The sequence below is a fragment of the Trachypithecus francoisi genome, unplaced genomic scaffold (genome assembly GCF_009764315.1).
Source record: "Trachypithecus francoisi isolate TF-2019V2 unplaced genomic scaffold, Tfra_2.0 Lachesis_group1, whole genome shotgun sequence".
NCBI lineage: Eukaryota > Metazoa > Chordata > Mammalia > Primates > Cercopithecidae > Trachypithecus > Trachypithecus francoisi.
The window spans coordinates 120,126,072-120,149,973 of NW_022681454.1; the positions used below are offsets into that span (position 1 = coordinate 120,126,072).

General features: G+C 39.6%; 1 long non-coding RNA gene across 1 annotated transcript; it reads right to left on the reverse strand.

The window, feature by feature from the left end:
* Positions 1–13,148: 13,148 nt before the first annotated feature.
* LOC117084793 lies at positions 13,149–23,691 on the reverse strand. The gene is made up of 3 exons (XR_004437668.1): positions 23,622–23,691; positions 15,789–15,962; positions 13,149–13,245 (listed from the first exon to the last, which is right to left on the reverse strand). It is a non-coding gene; the product is annotated as an uncharacterized LOC117084793 (long non-coding RNA).
* Between the last annotated feature and the right edge of the window lie 211 nt (positions 23,692–23,902).

Sequence of the window (23,902 nt, forward strand, 5' to 3'; positions counted from 1 at the left end):
GAAGGTCACATTTGGAAAGCCAAGCCACACCACCCACTCTGGGAAAGCACGTTCTGTTCAGGCTCTTCTGTGGCTTTTAGTAAAGCCTAGTTGACTTTACTTGGCTATCATGAAGTAGGTTATACTGGAGGATAGGAGATGGGTTGGCAGAGGCAAGAGCTGGTGGTGACAGAATCGAAGGTACTGCTAACAGATGTTGTGTCCTATTTGAATATTATAGAAAAATACATTGCTCTTTTGAGGGCATATAAAGTCTTCTAGTCTATAGCTATGAAGGCGAACCTAAAGAGCTAGTGGTCAGGAAAATCAGGCCCAGCTCTAAGCCTGTGCTTAACCAGAACTTCTGTTGTAAAACAACTAGTGCTGAGATAGTGGAATCCCATTGTAACCCATTGTCCAGAGATGAGAAAACACCCACATTATTGGCTTCCTGTGTCACAATGAGAGGCTCACTTTACACCACCATGTACTTGGGGATATGATTTGATTTGCAACATAACTGAATCCATGAGAAAGCCAGGTGTGGGACTCATGAATTTTTACTGTATTTCTTCTATGTCAAAGCAAGAAAAATTCATAAGAATCTTTTGTGCATCATCAAAAAAAAGTCAAAGTGTCAGCCTTGTATAAGCACGTTCTTCCCAACGTATACATGTAGCCTCTGAACATCTGCAAAGCAGCATTGCCATTAAGGAGTTTGCTGGTGTTTTGGAACAAGTGAATAGCAGCCAGACAGCATAAAGAGCAAGGAAAAGTTTCAGCTTGTAGATTCACAGATGGGCTTTCTGCTGAAATGATTAACAACTATTGTCAGATCTGCAAGTAGTGACCACAAAACACCTGCTTTCGTTTCATGTGTTTAAATTCACATTTATTAAAATGGGCTGGGTGCAGAGGTGCCTGCCTATAGTCCCAGCTACTTGAGGGGCTGAGGTGGGAGGATCACTTGAGCCAAGGAGGTCGAGGATGCGGTGAGCCGAGATTGTGCCACTGCACTCCAGCCTAGGTGACAAAGTGAGACCTTCCTCAAAAAAAAAAAATTATTAAAATAAACAATAGTTCATTTGTGTAACAAAAATGTAATTGTAAAAATAGTTTTCAGAATTCATACAAGGTTTAACATGGTCAAGAACTATATTCAGTTACTTAATGTAAATCTGTGTTAGAATTAAAGACCAAATACTAACGGTTATTCACCGGTGAGATGAATAACTGAAAAAGTTCCCAATTTTTTAGATTTCTATTAGCCTAATTTACATAAGTCAGAATATCTAAATTGATTAGAAGTGTGTGGTAAATGAAAGCTTGGATGATTTTCATGGATCTTGCTGTTTATCCAAGTATGGCATGCTTAGCAAACCCTAATAACAGATTTGCTTTGAAAATCAAGATAAAGGCCAGGCACGGTAGCTCACACATATAATCCCAGCACTTTGGGAGGCTGAGGCGGGTGGATCACCTGAGGTCAGGAGTTCGAGACCAGCCTAGTCAATATGGTGAAACCCCCGTCTCTACTAAAAATACAAAAATTTGCCAGGTATGGTGTTGTCACCTGTAATCCCAGCTACTTGGGAGGCTGAGGCAGGAGAATTGCTTGAACTCGGGAGGTGGGGGTGGCAGTGAGCTGAAGATTGTGCCATTGTACTCCAGCCTGGGTGACAGAGCAAGACTCTGACTCAAAAAAAAAAAAAAAAAAAAGAAAATCAAGATAAAACTGAAAGGAACTTATTTATTTCCTACTTATTTAATACTTTTCTATTTGTTTAGTCATAGGAAAAAGGCATATACAGCCATTAGGCATATACATACATAGCAGGAAAGGCATACTGTGCAAATTACTTTGTGACTATTATTTACCAGCAGCCCAGTATTATTTCACATTTGAAGCTGTCTGCCTGAGCCAATGGAGAATGGTGTATCAGTAACTGTATGAGGTGCCTATGTAAGATAGAAACTTAGACTAGATGAGTGAGTCTCAAATGTTAGGATATCACAGAATCACCTGGGGAGCTTGTTAAAAATACAGATATCTTGGCTCAAGAGTATCTGTATTTTGACCAAGCTCACCTAGGTGGCTGATGTGTACCAATATTTGTAAAATATTGAGTTTGGTGACCTATAAAATCTTCTTAAACTCTAAGATTATATGAGCCTACAAAACAGGTATATATGTGTCTTGAAAGACCTCATGATATCAAAGCTTAATCAATTAAAAGAAAACTTCTTTTGAAAGTCTCTTATAAAGGAAACCAATGTTTTAGCCATTCTTCTTTGTTCCTAGTTGTCCCTCCAGTGAGTTTGTATCACTCTTCACAGTCTATATTTCTCCCCCTTACATGTGATTCCCACATGTTCTACAGAGTCTAAAGGCATATGAGGTAAGCTTTATAAAACAGCTCAGTGTGTTAGGGCTAAACGTACCTCCTTTCCATTGTGTCAACTCACCACCTGAAAAGGGATGAGGCAGATCCACTGACAACTAATCAGAAGGTTTTTGTGAAGCAAAGAGAAAGTGCTCCTTGCTTTAGAAAGTATTGGTTTTCTCTTGCTTAGTTCTAGTTACACCCAATAGCAATGGCAGAGGATTTGATTTGGAGACCCTAGGAGGCTGCGGGGCTAAGCCTGAGCAATTCCAGACTGTTCTGCCAAAGCCCATGTGGAAAGAGATATAGTTCCTCTATTTGCTCCTTCCCAGAAGGCTAGGACCTCTTTTCTGTATTAGTGGAAATTAAATCCATAAGACATGGCAATGTAAAATAAAACTGAAGAAGGGAGGGTTAAATGCTACTTAAGAAAATACTTTTTTTTTTTTCTAATTTAACCTTTTACTGCCCCGGCAATAAGAATATAACCCCAATGAAGCTAATAATGCCTCTGGAATGACATTTCTTTCGTGAACCTTGAAGAAGAGAATATTCTATTTTATAACGTTGAACGTAAAGACTTGTGTCTTTGCCACACGAATAAGAATTACACAGCCTCATTAGTGAGGAAGAGTTCTGTTGCTAGTTTTTTAATTATTGGCCTACAGTAACTTATGAGAACTTGCTGGCACAGGAAGAGAAACAGTTGATTCTGAACAGGCTATGGCTTTAGCATCAAATTGCTCACATACTGTAAAACAATTATTTCACTAGTAGAACCAGAATATTATGCCTGCGTTTTTCCCCATCTCCATCACAGTTTATCGTTCACCTCTTATTGCATTTCTCTTAAGGCATTAGGGAATCTTTTATGGCAGAAACATTTTATGCAGAAAGGCAAGTTCCCAGAAAACAAAATCCTGTGTGTATATACTTGAGTACATGCAATTCTGAAAGGGAGAAAAACACCACTGAAGTTTGCTAAAAGAGGATTATACTAGCTAAGTTTATCATCTTAATTACTGCAGCTGACTATGTAATCAACAACTTGGACTGATTAAAGTTATAAGAACATTCATTATGGAAAGGAAATAAGTCTAGCCTGTGGCTGCTCAACTAATGAATAGTGAAAACAGGATAATTTCAAACTGGTGAAAGAAGAATGTATGTAACAAGTATGCTAGACTATAGAAAAGATTCAAAGCCCCTACCACAGTTACCCCATGTGACTGAAGCATTACACTATTCTTTAATGGACCTGAATTGTAGGACATGAAGGTTTGAAATGAATGTGTGAGCATGTTAAACCAAGCAAAATTTCATAGATTTAAATTAAGAAAGAACAACTTTGGCATGGAATAGTAAAACCTAACTTTTTTTTGTTTTTTTAAAGCTGACTGTAAAAAAAAAAAAGTTTTAATTATTCTTAACCAGACATGAGAGGGAACACATCAGACTGACTTTGGGGTCTTTTTTGAGTCTACCGTCCTCCACCCTCCACACCTGGTTTAAAATCACTGCCAGATGAGCTGCTTGTGATGGAGCGTGTCAAATCTGCTTTAGGGTGGGGCAGGAAACAAGATTGGAAACTACTGGCCTAAACTGTGAGATTTTAAAACATCTTCCAGATAATTTTATTTTTATCATTCAACTACTTATATGTAGTATAAAAGTAAGCTTCAGTCAGCTGCTGAACTAAAATGGTTATACATAATTGAATTTAAAAGTAATGAGGGTTGGCCGGGCGCGGTGGCTCAAGCCTGTAATCCCAGCACTTTGGGAGGCCGAGACGGGCGGATCACGAGGTCAGGAGATCGAGACCATCCTGGCTAACATGGTGAAACCCCGTCTCTACTAAAAAAATACAAAAAACTAGCCGGGCGAGGTGGCGGGCGCCTGTAGTCCCAGCTACTCGGGAGGCTGAGGCAGGAGAATGGCGTAAACCCGGGAGGCGGAGCTTGCAGTGAGCTGAGATCAGGCCACTGCAATCCAGCCCGGGCGACAGAGCGAGACTCCAGCTCAAAAAAAAAAAAAAAAAAAAAAAAAGTAATGAGGGTTTATTTATTTATTTATTTATTTGAGATGGAGTCTCACTCTATCACCCAGGCTGGAATGCAGTCATACCATCTTGGCTCTCTGCAACCTCTGTCTCCCAGATTGAAGTGATTCTCCTGCCTCAGTCTCCCAAGTAGCTGGGATTACAAGTGTACACCACCATGCCCAGCTACTTTTTCTAATTTTAGTAGAGATGGGGTTTCACCATGTTGGCCAGGCTGGTCTGGAACTCCTGACCTCAGGTGATCCACCCGCCTCAGCTTCCCAAAGTGCTGAGATTACAGGAAAGTAATGAGGTTTTAGTTAAAAATTTTATTTTGTTTCAGAAGCATACATAGATATAATGCAGGTGAATGAAGTAAAAGAAAATATATTTTATCCATAATCCCACGACTTATTGTCAGTGTCATTTTGGGTATACATAGGTGGTGGCTAATCTGAGACTAATGGTCCCATTTGCCCTGGACAGAGTGGGGTTTCCTGGACATGGAACTTTCGGTGCTAAAACCAGGGAAGTTCTCAGAAAAGTGGGAAGAGTTGATCATCCTATGCTAATCTTCAGAAGAAGACTAACACGAGAACTGCTTATCTGAACCCAGTAACTCCAGGCAACTCACAGAAACATGAGTGATAAAATGGTTGTTTTCAGCTACTAAGTTTTGGGGTGGTTTGGTTCCCTCCCTGCCTCCCTTTCGCCCTTCCTCTTTCTTCCTTTCCTCCCTTCCTCCCTCCCTTCCTTCCTCTCTCACTATTAAATTACACACATAGCTTTGTAAACTGATCTAAAAAATAACTATACTATAAAATGTTTGTATGTTTTAAAATATTTCTCTACAACATCAATTTTAATGGTTACATGGAATTCCCTTTTTTTTTTTTTTTCTGAGACAGAGTCTTGTTCTGTTGCCCAGACTGGAGTTCAGTGGTGTGATGTTTGCTCATTGCAACCTCCGCCTCCCTGGTTCAAGCCATTCGCAGGTCTCAGCCTCCTGAGTAGCTGGGACTACAGGCACGTACCACTACACCTGGCTAATTTTTCTTGTCTGTGTATTTTCAGCAGAGACACAGTTTTGCCATATTGGCCAGGCTGTTCTCGAACTTCGGACCTCAGGTGATCCACCCGCCTAGGCCTCCCAAAGTGCTGGGATTACAGGCGTGAGCCACTGCGCCCAGCCTGGAATTCTATTGGAGTGTACCACAATCTGTTTAACAAGTCCCATGTTGTCGGATAACTATGTTGCTTCCCATTTTTTACTCTTACAAACAGTGTCCTTATAGCTAAATCTTTACATACAAACTCCATGATGGCTTCTTTATGATTAATTCTTAGAAGTGAAATTGCTGAGTCAAAAACTATTATTTTGAAGGCTTTTAATGAGTATTGCCAAATTGCCCTTCTTACATGTGCTATTTTACAGATCTACTGACCATATATGAGAATACTCATTTTGCAAACACTGGGTTTGCAACAACAAAACAAATCCCCAAACTCTGTCAACTTGACAAGTTAATGAGACTTCCTTATATTCTACAGTCTGAGGCACACCACAGTAAAATCTCTCTGGTCAATTTACTATTGTGCCATGAGAATATGCTCTGAGCAGCAGCTCTTGATGTTTATATAAACCATTACTTAAACCCTCAACACCATCAAATATTTATTTAACATCCACTGTGGGTTAAGAATCGCAACCCAGGGCCCCAAAGCAACTTAGAAGCTAAAGGAAGGAGTGGAGGCACTGTTCCTTGTCTTTGCCTTGGGAATATTTTTAGTAAGTTGCTTCTTTTCCTTTTCTCTCTAGAGCTTTATAAAACCAAATTATGGGAAAATTATCATGCAGTTTTAAAAATTAAACATTTTACATTGTGAAATATAAAATATTCCATAAAAGAACATAATATGTATATATTTACATTAAAGAAGAAAACATTAATGGTCAGGTTTGGTGGCTCACACCTATAATACTAGCACTTTGGGAAGCTGAGGCGGGTGGATCATTTAGGGTCAGGAGTTTGAGACCGGCTTGGCCAACATGGTGAAACCCTATCTCTACTAAAAATACAAAAATTAGCTGGGCATGGTGGTGGGTGCCTGTAATTCCTGCCACTCAGGAGGCTGAGGGAGAATAATTGCTTGAACCCAGGATGCAGAGGTTGCAGTGAGCTAAGATTGCGCCATTGCGCTCCACCCTGGGTGACAGAGTGAGACACCATCTCAAAAAAAAAAAAAAAAGTCTGAAAAAAAAAATTGGACTTTTGTGGGACCACCATCCAACTCAAGAAATAGAACATTGCCAACATTTGAAAATCCCCACCCTTTCCTACCTATCCTTATGGAATTGCAATCTTGTTCCTCCCACATAATGGTAACCATCATTATAACTCTAGGATGATCATTTCCTTCCTTTTCCCTCTTCTTCTACCATTGTTTAGTTTTGCCTGCTTTTAAATTTTATATCAATGAAATCACAATGAATTATTCTTCTGATTTGCTGTTTTTGCTCAGTGTTATGTAAGATTCATCCATTTGGTTGCAGGTAGCTGTATAACATTTCACAATATAAATGTGCCACAAATTTTAATCCTTCTATTGTTGATGGATTTGGGTTATTACCAACTTTTGGCCTTTGAGCCAGTCTAGGATTCATGAAGTAACCATGGAGCAGATGCTTTGAGGTAATAAACTTCAAATTAGATGCATAAATAAATCTAATCTTTTAAAGATATTAGTTCCTTTGTGACAGATATTTCCCCTCCAGTGCTTTCAGCTTTGATGACTGAATGGTAGTTTCATTGTGAGAATCCTATTATCTTGAATCCTTGTCAGTGATAGCTGTTTAATGAGGGTTTTTTCTTTCCCCCTACCTGGCACTGCGTGTGCAAGTCATCTCACTCAGGAAACACCCACGTGGTGGGGATGGCCCCCGTGGCAACTGTCGTGCTCTTTATTTTTGCCACACTTGCTGTTCTCAGTGAAAAACTGAGAGTTCCTGGAAAAATGTGTGGGTTCAGAAATGGGATGGACGTGAGGTTAAAGGACTTGGCCTGGGAAGGAAAATAAGAAATATCATGTTTTAAAATATCATCTCTAACCAAATTAGAGATGGATTGAGATTATAAGCACTGTGAAGGGAGGTGGGAGAGGACAGGGTACAGACAAAACAATATTGGACATGGGTTGATGGTTTGTGAGAGGTTGGGTACTGGGTAGGGCAGGTACATTACGTCATTATCTTTAGTTTTGTGTATGTTTAAAAATTTCCACAATAAGAAGTAAAAAGGGGGTTAACTAAGATAGTAAATCTAAAATGTTAACCCCATTTCTAGTACAAATGGACTTAATAAGCGTTATCTGCTCACCTTCCCTTCCATCTAGGTGAATGACATTTCCAGCACTGAAGGACAGCGTAGACACAGAAATACATTTTATGGCGTGCCAGTGGGTGTGGTGGGTCTCAGGGATACAAGCGTGGGTGAAACTTCCTGTCTGTTCCTGAGGAGCTCTGGTGAGTGGGAAGGACAAGGGAACACCTGAAGAGCATGGCAGCCTTAGAGAGGCAGTGGGCTGAGGAGGCTCAGTCTGTGTTCAGAAATTGGAACAGCGTTGTAGAAAGGATGCTGTGTGGCTGTTAAAGTAAACTCCACCCATTTTAGAATTTTCCTTGATGTCCAGAAGAGTGGGGAAAATCTTTCCCCTTTTCAAATTTGTTCTTTTCTGAGCCATGGAGTTTTAATTCTAAGAATAAAAAAATTCATGCTTCTAGTCATAGTTTCCTTGGACAGCTAAACTGTGGATTAAATAGGAATTTGGGTGCTAACCCCAAAATCAAAATGCTACTGAAGGGGCTGTTATCTCTGCATGAATTCCTCATAAAACTGAAAAACTACTCAGTAGGTGCTGAAAACGGGTCAAACACCATATTAGATGTCACGTTTGGGTAGTAAACACACACACGGGAAAGCACAGAGACTGGCTTAGAATGCCAAAGTAAGAAATGGATCACACTGTCTGGGCACGGTGGCTCACGTCTGTAATCCCAGCACTTTGGGAGACTGAGCGGGTGGATCACGAGGTCAAGAGATCGAGGCTGACGTGGCTAACATGGTGAAACCCCTTGTCTACTAAAAATACAAAAAATTAGTCGGGTGTGGTGGCACACCCCTGTAGTCCCAGCTACTTGGGAGGCTGAGACAGGAGAATGGCTTGAACCCGGGAGGCAGAGGTTACAGTGAGTCAAGATCAATGCCACCGCACTCCAGCCTGGGTGACGGAGCAAGACTCCGTCTCAAAAAAAGAAAAAAAAAAGAAATGGATCACACTTTCAAAATGCTAAGCACTAGCCAGATGAGTGGCAAACATGTATGTGAATGTTGTGTCTCTGTGTAGAAGAAACAACAGCAACTGGGAGGGCCAGTGGCATTCATTCAGACCCACAATCTCATGGTGTCAGGTCCCTTTTCAAGGCATGTGAGCAGCTCCAATCGTTTGGTTCTGGAATTCTGTAAGTCTGACCCCTGTGTTTAATTTGGTTTGTTCTGGCTTCCACTCATCATTAGCCATCTGCTAAGGTACCCACTGTGGGGTTAGAGGAGGTAGCCTTTTGCATCATATTGTAAATAGTATCGTCACCACATGGGGTACATTTTTGTGGTTAAGCAGTTTTTAACTACCCCTTCTAAAGACAGGGACAACAAAGACCAATGTTTGAATTGTATCTGATTCATTTTCCAATAGGATTCTGGATTTTTGATGGAAAAGTCTGTCACATGGGATCTACGTCCAGTAATGAACTTAGCAGAAAGACTGACATGAACCACAGGCTGTTCCCATGAGCCTCACTAACCCTACTTCAGATGGCTTCCATTATGTGGGGTGTGCCACTATGAGTCCTTGTAAAATGAGAAGAGCAATGTCTGTCTTACTGGAGCCTCAAAGGGCATGATATATGTAGCAGGTTTAGGACAGTGTCTCACACAAAAAGCAGCTTTTGTTGCTAATATATTGGGAACCTAATAATGTTATCTTTTTTTATGTTGTTGCTAAGAAGAGGTATGGCTTATAAATAACTATCAGACAAATCGCTGATAAAACTAAAACTAGCTAGAAGTCTACACAAATGGTATACAGTGGGACAGTCATGCTGCTATACTGCTGACTCTGTTTGGCCTGCATGGGCTCAGTTTTGCCTGTAGGTCTTCCCAAATTGTTGTGCACCAAGAGCTGCGTTTCTTTTCTTTCAGTACTATTGCTGAGTGGTGCTAACGTCCAACAAGACTATTTGATGTTAGCTCCAAGTTGTAGATGAATATCCTGTGTGTGTATAGTGTTTCCTATATGCATGTTGGTACATGAACTCGGTCTTTTTAGGTCTATATCCTGTCAGTCCAGAGCAATGTGCTGACTCCAAAAAAAGCTGACACCTGAAATGTGCTTCCACAAAGTATATTTATCTCTGTACACTAAGTCCAAGTTTCTAAATGACAGTTTCATGAATGTTAGACAATGTTTATAGCTGGAATTGCAACAGCTTTACAGTTGGACTTTTCTTATTGTGCCTTAGATTTTCAGGGAGGAGTAAACTTATTTGCTGAAGAACCAGATAATGAATACGTTGGGCTTTGCAGGTCACATATAGTCTCTGTCACATATTCTTCTTCCGTTCTCTAAACAATCATTTGAAAATGTAACAGTAATTCACTGTGGGTGGGATAGGAGAGGTGGAGGGAGAAGGGTAGCTATAAAATTAGGTTGAGGCCAGAGGCCCTCAGCTGTAATTTACCTACCCTTATAGGGCATCATAGTGGGAGATCCTGAAAAAACAATACAAACCAAAACAGTGATCCTGCTACACAAACTTTGGGGAATCAGTTTGGAACTGAGTGATTGGTTTCCCATTCCTGACTCATTCTTTTGGTAATGGGGAGTTGAATCCATCAAGTCACCACCAATCCTCCTTCGTAGCCACATCATTGTGGAATAAACTTGAGAAGACTGTAAATTTCTCTTCTGGACTGAGTAGTAAGTACTTCATTAGTAAGTGTCATGAGTCCTGTGGTAACAATTTGTAAAGTCCTTTGAGGAGAAAGGCAAAATCATAAATATTAATTATAGCCATTGTTTTGATGAAAGGAGGATTACTGGAGGCACAGAAGCCTCTAAATCTACCTATTAAACCATACTCCAGCTCTTAAGTTCTCAAATGAAGGGGTTAATTATATTAGAAAAAATTCCATGGGATTCTTCTGTGGTCTGAGGTCTAATAAAAGGCTCACTTTTCATATGACATTATTTTAGAAGTGCTTTCCAAAGCTCAGAGTCATTTTCATGAGAAAAAAGTTTAATAAAGAAACTTTAAACTATTAGTGCGTTTCATCAGGAATGCAATGCAGTAATAGAGTCAGATTATTGGTGCAAAGCCCCAGACTTTAGTGTTAAAATGAACCCCATCTACAGGCTGACATTTTTAAGGAGGTATAAAACACACTTAAGGCTTTTTGAAATAGTTATGAAAGAGAAAAAAACTTGAATAAACATATTTTTTCATATTTTATATGTGTTATATGTGTTACCATGGAGAAAATAATTAGAAAGTTACTTCTAAATGAGTGACTTCATTTAGATGAAAATGTTTCTTTTGTGAACTCCTACACTAGCTAAAAAGCCATAAACTCTGCTGACGGAAGGTGTTGATAATTTACTAACCTTATAAATGTCATCTTTTAAAGTGATGATGCCTGAAAAAGGAAAGGGATGATGTGTCACCATGTTAAAGGAAACTTATTTAGAAAGAAAGGGGCATGGTAAAATTCAAATGAATGAGTGGACAATTAAGTTTTAATTTGTACATAGGCCTATAAAAAGATTAGGACAAAGGTTTGGTTTTTAGTATTGTTTTTCTTATCATAAAAGTAAAAATTATAAAATATAAAAAATTATGTGTAATTCCAACATCCAGAAAAAAGCCACTAAAATTTTATTGTCTCTAGTTATTAAACTATTTTTAACAAAATTAGATAATACAATGAATATTGTTTTGTAATTAGCTTTTCTCACTTAATATATCAGATCATCTTTGCATACTATCTGTTCATGTAACTTTTATTGAAAGCTATACTTTGGTGAGATCATTTTAATGGCCATACAATTTTGACCCTATGACTGTACCATAGCTTGCTTACCAATCCTGTTGGATATATAGGTGAATCGGTCGGAATGCATTCTGATCTCAAATAAGTTTACCCTCAAAGGTGAATTGGGTGGCTGTTATAATAGAGGAAGAGAAGGGCGGGCCTCTGAGTCATTTGGATGCAGAGCTGGAAGTATCAAGACTGTCTTTCCATTTCTCTGCCTTAAATCTTTCTTCTGTTGTTATCATCACTCATTCTCCATCACTTCATATGACTTTGTGAATGGAGATGACCACAGGCACCTCCAAAGTTACAGGGCAATTCCTGGGGGAAGGCTTAGCAATGCCAAAGGAAACAAAGCTCCTTTTTCCAGCTTCATTTGGGAAATCTCCAGAAAAGAAAGGCTCAGAAAGGCTTGCCTTTAGGCAGGTACTCACTCCGGGACCAATTGATAGAGACTTTGGGAGTTACTCCAATTACCTGGGCCTTGGTTACGGACCTCCCTGTGGTCAAGGGGAGAGACAAAGGGGTAGATATAGACCCATCCAAATGCAGGGAAGCCAGTTTTATTTTTCCTTATAGGAAGTGAGGGAGGCCAATCGCAGAAGACTGGAAAATACGGTGCTGCAGAGGTAAATATAAGCCTTGTCCATTATGTAGGCTGTGTCCATTTTATGCAATTAAATTTAGCTTGTAGCTAAATCTTGGAGAAAAGTTTAAAAACAGAAGTCAAATTGATGTCAGCAAGATGGTCAACTATCACTCTCCTTCAAAAGATGGATTAAAACAATGGACAAACCACTACATTTCAACCAGAATGACTAAAAGAGAATGCTGGAGCACAGCAAGGGTGTGGCAGAAACCCTGCTGAGGGCAGAAACTCAAAATGGCCGCATCGAGAAGGGAGCAGAACACTTTGCCTCTGCCACACCATCTCCCTGGTTGGGATCAGCTCAGGACTCCAGCTCCATAGCCACTCTGAGCACTTGTGCCCTGGAACATAGCACTGCTGTGGCTGCCTGTGGCTCATGTCAGACCCAAGGCCAAGACTTGACTGAGGGCAGTCAAGTCTCTCCACTATTGGGGAAAATAAGAATGGGAGGATCCCTAAAGCCCTTACCACCAGGAATTCACAAAATCTACCTTGCCATCACTGCTGCCACAAACTCCTGCAGCCTAGGACTCTGAGGCACTCATGGTCATCACTGATGTGGATTACACGTGAGACACTGTCTTTATAAAATCCTAAATTAATTAAAAATTAAAAAGAAGAAAGATACCAAATAGACTAACATTATATCTATCCCTATTTGCAGATGATATTATCCTATAAGTAGAAGGCCTCAAAGATCCACAAAAAACATTTAGAACCAAAACAATGAATTTGGTAAGGTTGTAGGATACAAAAATCAGTAGCATTGGTGGGGCACGGTGGCTCACACCTGTAATCTCAGCACTTTGGGAGGCCAAGACGGGTGGATCACTTGAGGTCAGGAGTTCGAGACCAGCCTGACCAACAAGGTGAAACCTTGTCTCTACTAAAAATACAAAAATTAGCCAGGCATGGTGGTAGGCACCTGTAGTCCCAGCTACTTGGGAGGCTCAGACAGGAGAATTGCTCTAACCTGGGATGGGGAGATTGCAGTGAGCCAAGATTGCACCAGTGCACCGTAGCCTTGGTGATGCAGTGAGACTCCACCTGAAAAAAAATAAAAAAATCAGCCGCATTTTTATATACAAATAATGACCTAACTGAAAAAGTAATTAACAAAACAATCATATTTATAATAGCAGCAAAAAATTAAATATCTAAGAATATGTTTAACCAAGGGAGTGAAAGACTTGCATACTGAAAACTATAAAACAATGATAAAAGAAATGGAAGAAGACACAAATAAATGGAAAATTATCCTGTGTTCATGAGTGGGAAAAATTAATTTATTAAAATGTCCTTATTACCTATAGCAATATACAGATTTAACACAATCCTTATCAAGAGTCTAATGTCATTTTTCACAGAAATAGAAAAAAATTATACTAAAATTCACATGGAATCACAACTCTGAATAGTCAAAGAAATGCTGAGAAAGAAAAATAAAGTTGAAGGCATCACAGTTTCTGAACCAAAATTATATTAGAAAGCTATAGTAATCAAAACAGTGTGGTACTGGCATAAAAACAGAAACATAGACCAATGGAACAGAATAGAGAGCACAGAAATAAACCCAAGCACATGTGGTCAAATGACTTTTGACAAGAGCACGGAAAGGACGTAATGGAGAAAGAGTAATTTATTCAATTAACAGTGCTGGTAAAACTAGATTTTTTACATCAAAGTATGAAATTGGACCCTTATCTGACACCATACACGAAAATAAATTCAAACTGAATAAAAGATCTAAATGTAAGACCTGAAACCATTAAACTCCTGAAAGAAAACATAGGGGAAAAACTCCTGAACATTGGTATTGGCAATGATTTTTTGGATATCACACCAAAAGCTCAGGCAACAATAACAAAAATAATAAATGGTACTACATCAAACCAAAAATCTTTTGCATAGCAAAGGAAACAATCAATAAAATGAAAAGGCAATCTATGAAGTAGGAAAAATATTGCAAACCACATATCTGATAAGGTGTTAATATCAGAAATTTGTAAAGCACTCCTATAACTCAATAGCAGAAAAACAACCCAATTAAAAAATAAGCAAAGGACCTGAACAGACATTTCTCTAAAGAAGACATAAAAATGGCCAAGAGGAATATGAAAAGATGTTCAACATTACTAATCATCAGGGAAATGCAAATTAAAACTGCTATGCGACATCAACCTCACACCTGTAAGGATGGTTATTATAAAAAAGACAAGACATAACAAATGTTGGCAAGGAGGTAGAGAAATGGGAACCCTAGTATACTATTGATGGGAATGTAGACTGGTACAGCCCTTATGCAAAACAGTGTGGAAGTTCCTAAAGATATTAAAAATAGAATTATTATATGGCTCAGCAATCCCTCTTCTGGGTATATACCCAAAGAAGATGAAGTCACTACCTTGTAAAGACATCTGCTCTCCCATATTCATTGCAGCACTATTCACAATAGCTAAGATATGGAAACAACCTAAATGTTCATCAGTGGATAAATGGATAATGAAAACATGGTGTGTGTGTGTGTGTGCGTGTGTGTGTGTGTATATATATATATATATATGAATATTATTCAACCTTAAAGAAAAGGAGATTCTATCATTAACCACAATATGAATAGACCTGGAGGACATCATGCTAAGTGAAAGAAACCAGACACAGAAAGACAAATATTGTATAATCTCACCTTTATGTGGAATATATATATTTAAAAAGAGCTCAAATACATAGATACAGAGAACAAAACAGTGGTTACCATGGGTGGGATGGGGGTAGGGATGTGGGGCAGGGTGGGAGGGAAAGGAAATGGGGGCGATGTAGGTCAAACGATCAAAATAGCAGCATATAGCAGTTTAGAGAGCCAATGTACAACATGAGGAATAAACTTAGTAAAATTATACTATATTGGAGATTTTTGTTAAATAAGTAGGTTTTAGCTGTTCCTGTCACAAAAAAGTAACTATGTGAGATGAAAGATATGTTAGTCTGCTTCATTATAGTAACCATTTTACTACTATATATATTCCATAACATTATATTGTAAACCTCAGATATACGTAATCAAATGCATTTAAAAAATAAAAAATGAGATAAAATTGGTTTCTCTAGATAGCTGTTGTATTTTTGAAAAAAATAATTCAGAGAATTATAGCAACATATTAGAGTGGTAGAACAGTATAAAAACTGAAAAATTATAGCTCCCTAACTATTCTATTCCAAATCTTCTTTAAAATTGATAATACTCTAGCCACTAAGTACTTTGCGCTTTTCCCTTTATTTACTTAATACATTTGTTTCAATTTCACCAACTTCTATTTCCTGAACAAAGAAATTCCTGCATTAAGAAATTCATTATCTGAATTACAACTTGTTATAATCATTCCACATTCAAGCCAGAAAAACTGTAAATTATCCTGGAGTCTAAGCAAGACTCCTTTAATCTGTTCTGACAGAATTGGATTTTTGTGTTGATTTCGTATTGCACATTATTGATTTTGTCTCCTCCATATTACTAAGGGAAACATCTTTTAAGATAGTGCAAAAGCCTATGAGGAAATTGGGTGAGTCCGAGAGGTCTAAAAGAGTTGTACCTTAGGAGCAAAGCTTCATGTAATGAAGCACACCTTCTTCACTCTTTCACACCTCGGAAGAGCAACAGGAACCACAGGCTCTGACTTCGGCTTCTTGCCACCAAACCTAATGTAGGCAACTCTTTAAGCAGTAGCCATTCAAAAATACTTGTCTCTGCTTACCCCTCTTTCTGCCTAAAATCAGGTCAGAAATTTTCCTCTTGTAAAGAAATTTACATTTGTAAATGAAATTTCTATTTATATAGACAATTTGTAAATCTCTCCTCATCTGGAGATGACTTTTATTACCTAAGAGGACTTCAGCCTGCAAAATAAACCTTACTAAACAAACCTTATTTACTATATATTTTATAATTACCTTCCCCCAACTTATTCCCACCTCAGAGGCCCAACCCCATCCATTTGTCTAGTCTCTTCTCTACATTTCATCACTCTTTGTTAAGATAATACATAAGCTCCTGCATCTAACCACTTCTTTGGGGTTGGTAGTTTCAGGTAATATCCCAGATATAGCAGCAAAATACCAAAACTCAATTCATCTGCAGTGTCTGTATTATCTCATTTGACCATTCACTTGCTAAAATTAAGTAAATGAGAATAGTCTGGACATAACTGAGATCAAGATTGACTAAATGAAATAATTTTACCTCCTCAAAAATTATTTAGCATGTACTGTATGCAGCACACTGTAAGCTATGCATAGAGGAAGGAAAAAACTTTTCCTCTACCTTCTTAGGTTCAGTGATTGGAGCTTGTGAATTATACTTACAAAGGACAGGTTAACAGGAGGGATAGTTTATTTCACATATGCACGGGGTTGATAAGTGGGGGGCTCCAGGAAAAGAAGTGAAAATCCCATTGATAATTTGATAAGGCAGGATATTGGCTTTGTTTCAAAATCATGAGGAGATAGAGCGTTACCCCATCCTCAGCGAGTAATAAATGTGATTGGTTTTGGAAATGTATGCTAAGAATGGTACTTGGGAGAGACGTTGGGTTTACAAGAGGTGATAGCCAAAAGTCAGAAAAAAAGTAAGACTAAAACTTTAGATAAGGTTTTAGAGTAGGTTACAGTAGGAAGTTGTATGGGGAGCAGAGCTGGTAGGGGACTTGAAGCTTAACAGACCATGGTGGGTTCGGAGATTGCACAAGGAAGCTATGGAGCAGGGGCGGCTCATGGTGGCAGACCTGGGGCTCTGTGCCCAGGAAGATGAAAAAGGGAGTGGAATCCAGAAAGCCCCAGAGTTTGGATTTGGGTGGCTGGAAAGCATTTGGTTTTACTCAGAATCAAGGGGTAGGCCTGGAATTCAGGTACAAAGAGTTTTCCTTCCCTGTCTCCCCTACCCTCACCCTTTGGGGCCATGAGAAGTAAGAGAACTATTAGTCCTTGGGAAGTCAATTTGAAGGTGAACCAGAAATAGGAATTGGACAGATCATTAACATTCCGATCGGTGTCCACCTAGGTCAAGCTCAAAAAGCCCAGGCACCTGGAGATTACTCAATTTGTATCCTCTGATATCACCAGTGTTCAGAGTTACTCTAAGCAGAAACCACATATGCTACGTTTTAGAGGACACAAGACAGGGGTAAATACCCTACAGTAGTAGAAATGTTTAAGGAGCATGGTTTAAAAGAGAAGCCTTGGCTGGGCGCGGTGGCTCACGCCTGTAATCCCAGCACTTTGGGAGGCTGAGGCGGGCGGATCACGAGTTCAGGAGATTCAGACCATTCTGACTAACACGGTGAAACCCGGTCTCTACTAAAAATACAAAAAAATTAGCCGGGCGTGGTGGCGGGCACCTGTAGTGCCAGCTACTCGAGAGGCTGAGGTAGGAGAATGGCGTGAACCCGGCAGGCGGAGCTTGCAGTGAACCGAGATCGTACCACTGCACTCCAGCCTGGGAGACAGAGCAAGACTCTGCCTTAAAAAAAAAAAAAAAAAAAAAGAGAGAGAAGCCTCAATTCTCCAATGGTAATGGCATAAAGTTACCTAAAAAGGGACATTCAGATCAGGGCTTCTTCCTCATAGAAGCTTTAAGGACTACACATACTATGGGTTTTGTTGTTCAGATGAACGGACTGTCAATTCTAGGGGAAAAAAGCTAAATTTACCTCGTTGAGCAAGGCAGATTGAATATGGGAACACAGTCTCTTTTAAGATTACTTGAACAGGACTTACATACGTTTATGAGTGAGTGCAGAGGGTTTTGATTAGTTCTAACAGAAAAGAGAAAACTTTTTATTATCTCTTAACAGAAGTAGGGAATATGTTGATTGGCTCTTGGACCAAAGGTACGTTGCTTTAACCTACTCAGCTTAAAGTTGTTTCATTTTGACTTGTAATCCCTGATAAGATTTAAAACGGGCAGGTTTCTCAAGGTCCATGATTTTAAAGAATAAAGTTTCTTAATGCTATGTCCTTGATGCTCATCAGTAGAAGCAATTTTACAGTTTTGAGCATATACATTTAGTCAACCCAAGAAGTATAATAATTTAAATTATGGGGTTTAACCATGTTTAGTGATCAAATTAACTGGAAAACAATTTAATCTCTCATTCATTTTGTGTTATGGGGACTCAACTTTTAGCAAATCCTAATACTCTCTTGCGCATTAAGAATGAAGATTGTCGGCCGGGCGCGGTGGCTCTAAGCCTGTAATCCCAGCACTTTGGGAGGCCGAGACGGGCGGATCACGAGGTCAGGAGATCGAGACCATCCTGGCTAACACGGTGAAACCCCGTCTCTACTAAAAAATACAAAAAAACTAGCCGGACGAGGTGGCGGGCGCCTGTAGTCCCAGCTACTCTGGAGGCTGAGGCAGGAGAATGGCGTAAACCCGGGAGGCGGAGCTTGCAGTGAGCTGAGATCCGGCCACTGCACTCCAGCCCCAGCGACAGAGCGAGACTCTGTCTCAAAAAAAAAAAAAAAAAAAAAAAAAAAAAAAAAAAAAGAATGAAGATTGTCGGCTGGGCATGGTGGCTCAGGCCTGTAATCCCAGCACTTTGGGAGGCCAAGGTGGGCGGATCATGAGGTCAGGAGTTTGAGACGAGCCTGACCAACATGGTGAAAACCCGTTTTTTTACTAAAAATACAAAAATTAGCCGGGCGTGGTGGTGCGTGCTTGTAATCCCAGCTACTCAGGAGGCTGAGATGGGAGAATGACTTAAACCTGGAAGGTGGAGTTTGCAGTGAGCCGAGATCAAGCCACTGCACTCCAGCCTGGGCGACAGAGCAAGACTCCGTCTCAAAAAAAAAGAAAGAAAGAAAGAAAGAATTAAGAGTCTACCATCCAGACTGACACGTTGAAACCCTGTCTCTATTAAAAACACAAAAAATTAGCCGGGCATGGTGGCGGGTGCCTGTAGTCCCAGCTACTCAGGAGGCTGAGGCAGGAGAGTGGCGTGAACCCGGGAGGCGGAGCTTGCAGTGAGCAGCGATCGCACCACTGCACTGCAGTCTGGGCGACAGAGTGAGAGAGTGAGACCCTGTCTCAAAAAAAAAAAGTAAAATAAAATAAAATAAAATAATAATAATAATGAAGAGTCTAAAGTAGGCTGTGTATCCTAGGAGGAAAAACCATGGGCTATGCTGATGGGCTATGCTGTCTTGGTACATTCCATACCATTCCATTTCATGAACATTTATTAAGCACGTGGTAAAAGCATCATACCTACTGTTGTTATATGCCAGTGGCCAGTTGTTTTATGTATGTAATTGCTGATCCAAAACAATCCTGCGAGAAAGTAGGGGTGTTACTATTACTATTTTACACATGAGAAATCTGATGGTTAGGTTATCAGCTCAGGGTCATCCAAGTTGTAAAATGACTGAACCAGAAATTTAACAAAAGTCTCTCTGACTCCAGATTCCATGATTAAACCTCCAGAGCTTCTCATGCCTATCTTATGTTCCTTGCGGATCTATTATAGGTTAGTGTCAGAATTGTCCTAAGTTTATTTTGAGTAGTGCATTTTTGTACCAGGTAAGTAATTTACCAAGAAATTATCACTATCCATTTTAGGCCTCAAGTAGGGTGCATATTATATCTTCAGTATCCTAGTGGTGGATTATGGGACAAACCCATATCAACCAAATCACCAAGCATTATACAGTCGCCTGTCCCCTGGGGTGGGAAAAACTGGAATCGTTTGGGATCAACCTGCAGACAGGGTGAAATATTGGCAAAAAGGTCTCTTCCCATTATTATTTACTCTGACTTTTGTGTCCCTTTCTGATTATAGTCTCAAGTCCACCAGAGTTTTTAATCTGCAAAAGAATCACGAACTATAACAACTCTTATTAATGTATCAGTGACTAAGTGCATCACTAGTGTTTTGTCTTCTTTTCAAAAGAAAAAAATGATGGCGGGCACGGTGGTTCATGCCTGTAATCTTATCACTTTGGGAGGCCAAGGTGGGAGGATCACTTGAATTAAGGAGTTCAAGACCACCCTGAGCAGCATACTGAGTAACCTCAGCTCTACCAAAAATGAAAAAATTAGCTGGATATGGTGGTGTGCACCTGTAGTCCCAGCTACTTGGGAGGCTGAGGTGGGAGGATCTTTTGAACCTTAGATGTTGAGGCTGCAGTGACATGATTACATGTCACTGTACTCTAGCCTGTCACTCAAAAAAAAAAAAAAAAGAGAGAGAAATGATAAGATAATGGTTAACACAGAGAAAGCAATCCTTAGCAGCATAGATCTTGATAAAGATTCTTTGCTTGATCAAATTTTAGTCAGGCTCCTGAAACTTCTCCTAGGTCCATCTGTGTACTTCCTTATAAAATCCAGTTTTAGCACGAAGTCAGCTAACTTTAGCATGAATCTCCCATCCTCCATGTCTGACCACCTTCCATGCCTAGATGGGTTCTTCATCCTCCACCATCTTTCAGGTGATGTCTGATCACCCCGGCCTGTCTTCAGCAAAATCCTGTTAGGTTAGTTTGGTCAGAATCTCCTCTTAGCCCTGATATTCCTCTTAGTAATTTTTTTATCCTCCAACCTCCAGTCTTCTTGGCTATAAATTCCCACTTCCTCATGCTGTATTAAGAACTGAGCATCGTTCTATACTGAGTTCTGTACTTTTTCCTGATTGCAATAGTCCTGAATAAAATCTCTTTTTACCATTTTATTTTCTAGCTGTGGTTTTCTCTGGCAATCTTTATGCATTTATTAGTCATCAGTATCTAACCCTTTAATATACTTGGTATTGAACTCAACCCTGGAAAGTGGTTGAATAAAATCCACTTTCTGCCCTCAGAGAGTTTATACTCCAATGCAGGAGACAGATAAGTCAACACTATCACAATGCCTCAAGAAGGGTGTCACTGTGCTCCCACAAAAGTCTTGTGAGAGCGAAGGGAGGCTGTTGGGAGTGGCTAGGAGTGTTCAGAGAAGAGTAGCTTTTCTCTGCCCGGCCAATCACATTCTGTAAGACTCACATTCGAACTGCAAGATGTGAGGGTAAACAGCTCTCCCAGCTTTCAACTATGTTGGGCCGCCTCAGTTCAAGCAGGTTGGTGAATCAGAATTTCTAAGTAATCTTTAAGGTGTTGTATGTCTTTCAGGGCAGGACTGGGGATAAGGAGAGTTCTTCTAAATGTCCAGAGAATTATCAGTACCATAGTGGAGGTACTTAGAAGTTCCTACTAGTCCCAGAATATGGCGGTAAGGGTAGAGACTTGATCTCTTTCCAAGAACTTTCTCATAAATTAGGATTTGGGGTTAAGGTGAACCTAATTCTGGTTTCTAAATGGCCGTGTTAAGGACTTGTATGGGATTTGGGGAAAATGGGAATAGCTTTTGTCATCAGTTCTACCCTTTGTGAGGCACCCATTTCTTGTGGCTCAGGTAATCTACACATTCTGGTAGTGTTTATTTTTAATATTTTAATTATTTTGATGGTGTTTCTCTTGTTTATTTAGTCAATGGCTTTTGATTTCCTTTCCTTTTTTTTTTTTCCAAATGGAATCTCACTCTGTTGCCAGGCTGGAGTACAGTGGCGCAATCTCAGCTCACTGCCAACTTCACCTACCGGGTTCAAGCAAGTCTCCTGCCTCAGCCTCCCAAGTAGCTGGGACTACAGGTGCGTGCCACCACTCCCAGTTAATTTTTGTAGTTTTTTAGTAGAGACAGGGTTTTACCATATTGACCAGGATGGTCTCAATCTCTTGACCTCATGATGATGGCTTTTAATTTCTTTGAATATAGTTAGAAAGTCTTATTAATAGGTAAGTCCCTGCATTGTGCATAGTGAATGCAGAGATCCTAAAGATTCAGAATGCCGTCTGTAAGATATTATTTTCGGGACCAGAATTTTAATCTGTCCCAAACATCTTCTTGCTATTCAAGAGTCATTCCTTTGAATCAAGTCGCCCATCCACCTAGTTATTTGTCTATTACTTGTGTTATTTGGCCAAAATAATACTAATCTATTCACACCCACAGCTAAATAATAGCAGATTATTATTTTTAAAGAAATCAAAGAATTGGAGAGAGAACTCAGAGGGAGCATGTGGTGAAGGGAAAACTGAAAGAAAGAAGTCTACCAAGGGCTTTTAAAAGCACTGGCCAACGCTTCATAAGGAGCACCATGAAAAAATAACCAAGATAAGGGGACAAACTTGGCCCATTTTGTGGGCCTTTTAAGGCTCCTATGGCAGATGATTTTATTCGGCTACTTAGGAAGATGCTCAAGTTACAGAAAATAGCTTTTAATGAAATGATGGTATAGTCAGAAAGTCAGTTGTTTTTGGTATAATATTCAGTTTTAACACTTTTTAAATATTAAAACATGAAACATAAAAAATAATGCACTTAGAATATTTATCTTTCCTAACTGTATAAACTTGTTTCAGAGCAGAAATGAAAATATATTAAATTTCACGTGCAAAAAAATTACTCTCACTTTCTATCTTTGGTCAAACCAAAAAACTCTACTGCTAATATAATTTAGAGCAACAGTTCCCACACCTGGCTGGTGATGAGAACACCATGGATAATTTAAAGTACACATTCCCAGGCACCTATCCTGGATCTACTGTGTCAATTTCCAGGAGTGGGGCCCCAGAATCTGCATTTTAAAAAGAGCTGTTGAGGTGATGTAGATATGCTGGCAGATTTGAAAACCACTGCCATAAAACAAACAGGGATTTAAAGCCCTCAATTTTATCTTAGCCTCTCACTGAATATGCTCTTGTAATGGTTTAAGGTAATAATGACCTTGTTGTAGGCTATTTCCTGTTGATTAATGACCAGCTGGAAGAAGTTGTCTCTAGGCTCTTTCAATTCAGCCTGCCAATAATTACTCAACTAAATATGCGCCTGCAGTTCAAATGCGTAAAGTTTTCCTCTGCAAGGAACACTGCACTGTTAGGTTGTCTTAATTGCATTCCTTTTCTAATTCATCTCTCAAATGCCACAGTTGCTCCAAAACAGAAAAAAACAAACAGGAGGATCAAAGTGTGTCTGTCTCTGTTGGAACAAACAGAAGCAGAGAGGCAGGGGAGAAGATTTAGCTGTTAGGTGGATTTTGCTGAAATGTTCTATTTGTTGAGCGGTGATTTGTACCAGGTAATGTGAACTAAGTTGCCCTCAGTCTCTTTACAGATTACACCCCATTTCCTTTACTGTGCTGCTAAGTAATTCTTAGGGAATTATTCCCCCTCCAACTTCTCTCTGCTAACAAAATGATCTACCACATATGCTTCCACTTTATGTGCTGCAGGACAGCCATGGGCTTCATAAAGCTGCCTGCATTTCAAACTGTTCAGGCTGGAACTGTAATCTTTCCACCCACCCCTTTCCCGTCAGGTAAAGAAAATGTCCATACCTCAGGTTTTGTTACCAAGCAACAGAGTTCCATTTGCCAATTGCCACCATTTCCTTCTCATAGTATTACAGGCCTTATTATTAACATTTAGTTCAGAGAAATTGCTGTCATTATGTGAAGTAACTTCCTTTAGAGGTTATTCATTAACCTTAGGTATTTTACTGTGTAATTAGAATTGCCAAGTGCCGCGGGCTTGGAAAACGTTTGAACTCCTGAAGGTATTAGGGGACGGCAGAAAGGATATTATCTGATTTTTCTTCCATTTCCAGTTAAGGATTAAT